The sequence below is a fragment of the Pteropus medius genome, unplaced genomic scaffold, assembly GCF_902729225.1.
Source record: "Pteropus medius unplaced genomic scaffold, Ma_sr-lr_union100, whole genome shotgun sequence".
Classification (NCBI taxonomy): domain Eukaryota; kingdom Metazoa; phylum Chordata; class Mammalia; order Chiroptera; family Pteropodidae; genus Pteropus; species Pteropus medius.
This window is the reverse complement of record NW_024349802.1, coordinates 11,794,577-11,804,100: the sequence shown is the minus strand read 5'-3', so window position 1 is coordinate 11,804,100 and position 9,524 is coordinate 11,794,577. Positions and strand designations below refer to the sequence as shown.

The 9,524-nt window shown below is 50.1% G+C and overlaps 2 pseudogenes; both read right to left on the bottom strand.

The window, feature by feature from the left end:
* Window positions 1-1,785: 1,785 nt before the first annotated feature.
* Window positions 1,786-1,904, bottom strand: LOC120581737 (uncharacterized; annotated as a pseudogene).
* Window positions 1,905-6,734: 4,830 nt separating this feature from the next.
* On the bottom strand, window positions 6,735-6,853 carry LOC120581808 (uncharacterized; annotated as a pseudogene).
* Between the last annotated feature and the right edge of the window lie 2,671 nt (window positions 6,854-9,524).

Genomic DNA, 9,524 nt, shown 5'->3' with positions numbered 1-9,524 from the left:
CCCACAGCTCTGGTCTCGATGACTCAGCTTCTACCTCCCACAGCCTCCTCCTGTGTGCGTTTCTGAATGTGTGTGTACCCGAGCATGTGCCCCACCAGTCCGTGAGGCTGTCAGCTGTGCACGCATGTGCGCAAATGCATGCACTGGGATGAGTCCACATGTGCACATGCCCAAGCATGTCCATCTGCATACCTGTCTCCAAGCCTGAGCCCTCGGAATATGATGACCGACAGGGTCAATGGTGATCATAATGTTACTAGATGGCACACTTCCTATGTCCCAAGGCACACTGCCAGGCAATTTATGTATAGTACCATGTGGAATCTTTACCAAGTGGGCCTTATAAGGAGAGCACTACCATTATTCCCATTTCACTAACGATGAAACTGAGGCTCAGAGGAATGAAACTGCTTTCCCAAGGCCACACAGCCAGGAATTGGTGTAATTTTCAGAGGCCAAAGTCTGTAGCCAATAAGATGTGCCTCCCTTCTTGCCTTCTCTAAGGAGTATGGAGAGAAGACCTCAAAGGGTCCTTAGTAGCCAAAAACCAGCCGGCGTCCCTTAAAGAAAGGGAACCAGAAGCCAGAGTCTTGGAGGAGAAGGGGACAAATGGCAGATAGACGCCTGAGCAGGGGCAAGGCAGTTGTCTCTCAGAACAGGTGTCAGAGAAGCTGTGACAGCCACTTAGAACCACAGTGGCAAGCCTCCTTTACATGGCGATTTGCATATATTTGCATTCATTTGCATCACCAAATCTGCGGAATTGGCCTTAATGGTCCCTGCCTCAGAAGACAGGCAGAAGCTGAAGAGGGTGGGAGTGACAGGGAGGGCCTGGGGAATTCAGGAAGGGATCGGAGGGCAGAGGCAGTGCTGTGGAGGCACTGGGAGGTGCTGGGCACTGCTAAGAGGCAGTTTCTAGGAGAAAGCGGGAAGATTTTCCCCCATGTGCCCATCCCCCTGACGGCAGCAGGAAAAGGGGTGGGGGTTCAGAAATCAGGAGAGCAGAGGAGGGTTTGGGTTCTCGGTCAGTGAGCGGCGCTCAGAAGGGAGGCTGAGGCTCAGGCCTGGGTGGGGAGCCCCCAACCCCGCGTCCTGAGAAGGAGGATGGAGGAGAGAGGAGGATCTTGCACTGCGTCTTCCCTCTGGAGGGCCGCCTACTTGACCGTAGGAGCTCAGTGGCTCGGTGTTGGCGCGCCATCTAGTGGAAATACTCGGGAAAGCGCCCCTTTCCTTCCTGCTCAGGCGCAGCCCCTTCCTCTGGCTGCCTGCAAAAATTCCGGTGGGTGTCTCCCTCCCCTCTGCGGAGGAGGCACACGGTAGAACCTGGTTCTGCAGCCCACGCTCTGAGTGGGCCTAGATATTGCGATTTTCCGGAGGCTCATCAGCAGGCAGCTTCCCACGGGTCTCGGGCCAGGTTTAGATGGCCTAATACAGCAGAGTGGTGAAGAGCTTAGGGTTTAAAGTCAGAAAAACATGGCTGTACTGGTTACTAACAGTGTGACTTTGGCAGATTAACCTCTGAATCAGTTTTCTCATCTGTAAGTTTTCTCTTCTGTAACATTTACTTGTGAGAAAAAGGAGAGAATAAATGTTAAGAGCTTGTTAATAAAGTCGGGAACAGGGAAAAGTACGTGAAGTGCCCAGGGCGCAAAATTTAAGGATTTGGGACTTGGCGGGACACTGAGACCTCTTTTAAAAAAATTTTTTTAGGCGAGGCAACCCTTGGTTGACCTCATAGATTGCAAGGACCTTGCCAGTTTATAATCCCTTATTTTTTATTTTTTACACCTATAGCACCTGGTCTTCCTAGGGGGTCTCTCATCCAAGTACTAACCAGGTCCAACCCTGCTTAGCTTACGAAATCAGACGGGATCGGGTTTGTTCAGGGCAGCATGGCCATAGACTGAGACATCCTCAAAACTTGAATCCTGGACTCCTCATTCTTTTCTCCCTAGTCCTGGCCTGGCTTGTTAGCACATGGCCTGGCACATGAGGAGCTCCTGTGGATGTTGTTTTGTTATTGCTGTGAGGATGCTAAGGCCTTGGGAAGATAGCACCCTACTCCCAAGGCCTAAAAGGAAACAGCACCCCAGCTCCCATCTGGCCTGGTCTGGCAAGGATGTGAAGTGATACTGGAGGCCAGAGGGGTGAGTGGTTACTTCACCGTGAGTCAGGAATAGCGAGGTCACAGGCAGATACGAATAGAGGGGGATATTGGGTCACATACCTTGTGTGGCTTCTCAGATTCCCTCTGACCAATTGATAGACGAGTAAGGAACTCAGGCCTGGTTCACAGGTGGTCGGAGCGATATGTTGGTGAGAGTCAGACCTGGACTACTGTCACATTACAGCCCTCTTGGAGTAACCCTAAAGGACAGTGGTGAAGGGAAGTCCCACCCAGGGTGCAAAACTTTGAATAGTACATTTGGTCATCAGCTTTTTCTAGAAGTATAGGCAGCCTGAAGTGTGGTTATTCCCTGGTCAGGAGCCTGGAAGGAATAGGGCCAAGATAAATGACAAAGAGGGCTAAGGAAAAGTAAGTGGACAGATTTCTGGGAGTGGGCATCAAGTGTGCAAACTTCCCAGTCTCAAGTAAACACTCTGCAGAGCATCCACTGCCAGGAGGCTCTCAACCAGGCATATTGAATGATTCGTCAGGTGAGTGAATCTCTTCCTGCCCCCAACCCCAAATGCCCACACAAAATCCCTGAGCAGAGAATGATCTTGGTGCCAGGGATGGAGGTAATGCATGGTCTCAACCTGCACCACTACCTCCCTCCAAGGCTGAGCTTGTTCTAACACTCCGAGGGCTCAACCCACCTACAGTGAGACCTACACTGAGCATTCAGCATGGGTCTCTTCCTCAGAAGACCACCTAAGCCCCTGGCGGCAGGTGGATTGCACTGACCCCCTTCTTTCCACCTGGAGGGGACAGTGTCTTATCCTTACCGGAACCGGTGCGAGCTTGGGATTTTGACTGGTCTTCCTTGCCCATTGTGCCTCCACAATGAAGATACAGTAATGGGGTCATTTAAGACTATTACTTTCAGCTCTTACATTTAGGTCTTTGATCCATTTTGAGTTCATCTTTATATACAGTATGAGGTGATGATGGGACGGTGACAGACAGAGTCCTTGGTCTTACTCAGTTGTACCTCATCCTCCAGAAGCAGTCGACCTGGCGGAACAGTGGTGCAGCTGGCTAAATGCACGTCGCCGGTGGGTTTGGGCCCTGAGCTCCTTGACACGATATTTATTCTGAATAGCTGTGTCCCCTATATCTAAAAACTGCAAGAATAATGTGCAAGTGGCCCACCTCACTCTCAGATCTACACAATTTTTGCTTCTTGTCTCCAAATCTTTAGGCTCTGCCAGTGAGTTCTCCCTCTGCCAGGGAGGGAGAGCATACACGAGGGCACACAGTAATGTTTCCACTAAACTGGAAGCTGTGACTGCCACCTAGCCACCTCCTCATGCCAGTGAACTAATGGCAAAAAAAAAAAAGGGAGGGAGGGATTACTGTACTGGTCAAGGTCACAGATCCTGATTGCCATGCAGAGCCAGGGCTGTAGATAGGTGCATTTATATACAATGAAGTCAGAGAAGGGCGTGTTTGGACCCAACAGGGAGTCAGTAGGCATCTCTTAGAATTTCCAGGAGTAATTGGCAACAGGCAACCTCAACAGTCCCCAAAGGGCAGGCAACCCAAGGATCAGAACTCTCAAAGATGAAAGTTTGTATGATCCCATCAGGCAAGTAGCCCAGATCTGCAGCAGGCTAACCGAGGGTAAGAGAAGAAGGGAGATAGTATCAATTACAGACTTAGGACCCGCTCGGGCAGTGGAGACTGTGGCTTGCTTCGTTAGCCCTCTTGCCTTTAGCTTCCTTGATATCACATCTTGTACTACCTTGAAGGAGACTTGTTTACAGTGGACTGTACCTCTCTTTTTGAGAAAAAGTGATAACTTTGTTCTCATGGGGATAAAAAACAGAGGCCTTAGGTCGTGACGTGGAAGTCAGATACACGGGGAAGGCGTGAGTGGATCCCAGTGGCATGAGAGAGGGACCGTATTGAGACACAAACCTTTCTTCTCTATGCCTTAACTACTCTTTCTCTCTCTGACCTTGCCCTTCCACACTGTGCAGTGTAGGATCTGATTTCTGAGTACTACCAAAGTTGGACGACAGAACCCAGAAGCTTGGGGGCTTGGGGTGAAACTTTACCCCTAGGGATAGTTTGTGAGTGAGTGCTATGGGGTGCTTCAGGTGTGCATCCTCCCTGCAGCTTCTGGAGAGGTCCCTCCACGTGCTGAGCCCACACACTGGCTATGCCACGTGCAGTGTCTGTCTCTCTGTGGTCCGCTGGAAGTACATTCTGGGCAGTGAGGCATTGCACCCCCTTGCCTTGCATCTCCCTTGCCCATATTTCCCTTTTCCTCGCCCTCAGCCCCTGGGCTTTCACCTGAATCCTGGCCACAAGAGGGCCTAAGGAGGACCTGGCTTCCAGAGTCCCTAAGACTAGGGGTTTCTGAGAACTATCCCCACCTGCGTCCTCCACTGTGGTCACTGCTAGAACCCGGGTCTGACCACTCTAGCACCACTGCTGCTGAAGCGAAGGACGCAGAGACTTGGGGGTGAAGGGTGGGCAGGAACCAACTAACTACTTTTCAGATGGGGGACTAAGGGGGTGGACATCTGAGAGACAAGAGAGGAGAGGGCAGACAGGGACAGGAAAGAGGGAGAGGAGCAGAGGGTAGGAAGTTAAGTCTCAGTGAAATTGTCCACTGTAAATCGGCCTATGCGGGCAGTTTTCTGGGAAGGAGTGGCTGGTTCCTGGAGATGAGAAGGGAGGAAAGTGAAAGCATCAGGAGCGAGTGGGCGGTGCTGGGGGCGGGAGAGGCAGCACCCAACAGGCAGAAGGTGAGGGCAGCAAACAATGACTGCTCCCTTTTCCATGCAAGGAGACCAAGAGGCGCTGGACTGGGGCTGAGGGACGTGCCCTCCTGGCCCAGGTCTCTCACACCTCTGGCTACTCCAGATTCCCCAGTTCATAAACCCTGCAGGCCCATGGCACAAGCCCATCTCCAGAGCACAGCCTCACACTCCAGTGGAGTTACACGTCCCAAGAGGGACAGACTGGGGGCAATTTGGTGGTTAGCAGGGAGGCAGGGACTGAGACCAAATGTCCTCAGTGTCAGCCCTGCACCCCACTCTGCCTTTCACCTCCCGGCCTTTCTTTAGCTGTGGAGGGCGTGCACTTGGCTGGGGACAGAAGTTCCAGCTTAAAACTGTGGCCTGCTAGTTCCTGGGGCCATTCCAGCCAGTCTTCCACCTCCAGGCACCGCCCCACTTTCCCTGCATTTTTCAAAGCAGAAAGGAGGGCAGAGTTGAGGTACCTGAGCCCCACCTGCCTGGGATACATCAGTGAGACTGGAGGGGACCATCTATGCGAGAGTGTGTGGATATTTTTCTAAGGAGGAGTCCATAATTGTCATCAGGTAAAAGTTTAAGATCTACCTGCTCTGTCCAGTATGGTAGCCACGAGCTACATGTGGCTATTTGAGTTTAAATTAATTGCAATAAGATGAAGTCACTCAACTCCTCTAGCTCACCAGCCACACTTCAATGTCTCAATGGCCACATGTGGCTGGTGGCCACATGTTGGACAGCACAGATATAAAATATGTCCATCATTGCAGAAAGTTCTAGTAGACTTTAATGTTAAAATTTTTTTCAAGCTTTATTGAGGTATAATTGACAAAGAAAATTGTATGAATTTAAAGTATACAACGTGATGGTTTGATATACAAATATATTGTGAAATGATCACCACGATAACGTTAGTTAACATCCATCACCTCTCCTAGTTACCACTTTTTTGCGTGTGTGGTAAGAACATTTAAGATCTACTCTCTTAGCAAATTTCAAGTCTACATTACAGTATTGCAGTATTGTTTACTGTAGTCACCAGGCTGGAATTAGATCCCTGCCCATTAGCTTTATGCACAGGGCCACAGACACCTAAGGAGGGGCAACCTGCCCAAGACCCCAGGGTAGCCAGTGGAGGCAGCTGGACTTGGTGCCCTTCATAAAATGTCTTGCAGTGAAATTGTGTAAAAATATCTTCTAATAGATACAGCTCACCTGAACAGCCTGGGATGCAAGGAGACAGGGCTCTAGGTGTAGGGGTGGGGATGGGGGAAGGGAGATGTTCCGTGTTTGTCCCTCCCCTCCCCACTCCCCAAGGCTGCCCGGCCTCCAGGAAAAAGGAGGCTTAGAGGCCCAGAACTCCCTCCCCTCCCCATGATGACCTCATCCTCACAAAAATGTGAAAAGGGCAATGAAGTAGAGCTGCATAGAGGGCAGGAGTGGGTGGTGGGGTGCGGGTGGGGGAGATGGCACAGTCCTGAGGCCTGAGAAATTGGGGGTGGTGAGGGCTATGCTGATTATAACATCTCCATGCAGCCATCTTTCTAAAATCCACGTCTGGAACTATTACCTCATGCTTAAACTCTTCTTGGACTAGAGACCAAATGCCAACTAACAACCATGAGGGGCAGAATGGCCTGGCCTGAGGTCTCTGAATCTCGGCTGGCCCCAGGCTCCCCTTCTCTTTGCTCTGTCTCTATTTCTCACCTCAGGACCTTTGTGCCTGTGGTTCCTCTGCCTAGAATACTCTCCCTGCCACCTCCAATTAACTCTTACTCATCTTTATTTATTCATTTTTTTTTTTACGTCTACAGCACTTGGTCTTCCTAGGTGGTCTCCTATCCAAGTACTAACCAGGCCCAACCCTGCTTAGCTTCCAAATCAGACAGGATCAAGCACTTTCAGGGTGGGCATGGCCGTAGACAACTCCTACTCATCTTGATCTCAGATTAAGTACAGCTTCCTGGAGAAGTCTTCCGGGACCTCCAGACCAGGTCAGCTTCCTCTGTTAGGTGTTCTGGCAGTGCTTCCCTTAAGAACACTCGTCTCAGTTTGTAATTATACATTTATTGGTGGTTCTTTGATAAATGTCTCATTCCCCTAGCAGACCATGTTCTTCGCAGTCTGCTTCTGCTCATCGTTGTAGCTCTAAATCCTTGAGCAGTGGTTGGTCCAGAAGAAATCCTCAATAAAAATACGAGAAAGAAATGAAACGATCGAATGGATGTGTTTCTTTATGCAAGAAACATTTTCCTCAGAGCCCACCCCTATCCTGACTGGCCCATTTCATCAGGACCGAGCGTGGGAGACAGCTGTGCCCGCTACCACCCAGAGGAGAGAAGGCAGGGGAAGAAATGAGACCTGGAGGCTCCAGAGATGATGGAGGTGACCAGGAGTCGCAGGAGTAAATGAAGAGCAGATGAGGAGCACCGAACGGCGGAACTGATAAGATGACAACCGGGGAGCTTGGGAGATAATAAAACTGCAAAGGGCAATGTGGTCTTAGTTAATGATATGATGCCATGGGGTAATTGATTAAAACAAGATCATGGGATGTACCAGGATGACAGAGTAACAGGCGAGCTGGTTTTAATCCAGAGTCACTATGGAAGTGACTGGTAAAAATAATAAAAAGGAATGGGAAATATTTATTGAGCACTTACTGTGCATCAAGCCCTTTCCACTCATCCTTATATTTCCACGGACTAATCCTTACAACAGCGTGTGTGGCAGGCACTATTATCATCTCCATTTTGTAGAAAAGGAAATTGAGGCGCCGAGAGATTAAGTAACTTGACTCAGGTCACACAGCTGGTAGAGGTGGGGTCAGGATCTGACTTTTGAGACTATGCCATTAATTACTACATCATCCCATAGCCTTTCAGTGAACAGAATGGCCTCCTAAGTGATCGTGGCTGTAGTAGTGTGTGGTTTGAGTGAGGCGGGGGAGGAGCAAGGAGACCCACGGAAGGGGGTACTAGAAATTCCCTTGCACACCCCCACGGCTTGGTTCTACCACTTCCTCTGCTCACTCCCTTTTGTCCTGTGTGTTAGGGTTAAGATTTACTAATGTCACCGTCCTTCTTACTCCTTCCTTCCTGCAATATGCCAGAAGGTTGAACTAAACGACACAGTAATGAACGTGAGACAGAGAAAGACTGGGCTGGCAATGAGAAGGACTCCGGGAAACGGGCTATCAGGGAGGGAGAAGTCCCAGACACCGGGCTTTGTGAGCCACGTAGAGGTGGTGTTGAGGTTGTGAGGTCATTTAAGGGATGAAGCATTGGCGAGCCTGATCATTCTCTTTGCTATCTGGACTGTACCTTATTTTTAAACTGTGGCTCCCATGCATGCACTGGGTCACGTGAACCCTGCGGTTTATATTGGAATTGGACCAGAGCAGACAGATTGGATAGTGATGGTCAATAATGCATCCTCTCTTGCCAGAGTGAACTGGTGGGGGTCCAGGGTTAAGGTTTGGAGAGAGTCCCTTCCCAGTACCTTTTGCCCACCAGGCCTTGAAGGAGTCAGAAGATATCCCAAAACAAAAAAGGCAGCTCAGGTTACCAGCTAGGGCTGCCCAGGGACTGAGTTCCCTGGCTCAGCCTGGCATGGCTCATCTTGCTGCAGGATGGACTCCTTGGGTAGTGAGAATGAAGGAGGTCTGGCTAAGGAGTAGGCACCTGAGATGGCCCCACAGTGAAGAAGCACCTCTGAGGGAGCGTACCCACCCACCCAGCCTCATTCTCATTCCTATAAAGTGGCCCACTTCACACTTTACCATTTCCTCTGCTCTCTTTTCCTAGGATGCCTTCAGCTCTTTGAAGACATTCTGTGACCACTCGGTCCTTAATTTCGCAGACCAACAGCCTTCCCTTCAACCAAATCATCTTGGGGGGCATATACCCCACCCCCCAAGGGAACAGCGACTTGGTGCTCTATCCAATTCTTAAGCATTCAGAGAAAAGATCAACCCTTGAATGCCACTCGCCTTCCTTAAGCTCACTGGCCTCCCTCTGCCCATCCATTAGGGGCCAGGGCTGATATCTGTTGCAGGCTTATTCTGTGAGTCACTGTGCCCTCATATCAGACCTGGTTAGCCCAGGCATGGATGGAGGAGGGTAGAAGACAGTCTCAACACCTGGATTCCTGGACTACAGCTCCATGGAGTGGAGTTTGGGGAAAGATCCACTGAACTCAAGTTCAGGGTCACAAAAGCTTCAGCTGTTATCTTCATGAGCCTGAGATGCTTCCATTCCCTGCTTTCCTTTTCACTCATCTCTGTCTTGACCTGTTTCTGCCCTTAAGAAACTGAGAATGAAAGAGCTGGTGGAGCAGATACCGAACCCCAGGGACACCCCTCTTCTAGCTCCCGATGACCCTAGAATTAAAGAGTTCTCTTTGTCCCACTGTGCCCAGGCTACTGGAATCCCTTGAGTTTGCCCTGTCCCTTCCTTGACAGGTTATGAGGGCAGAGAGAGACAGAGAGTAGACACACAGAGAAAGCCACAAAAAGATTCAGAGTGAAGAGAAAGAGACAAAAAAGAAAAGAGACCAAAATAGGAAGAGAAACAGAGAAACAGAGATGGGTTGAG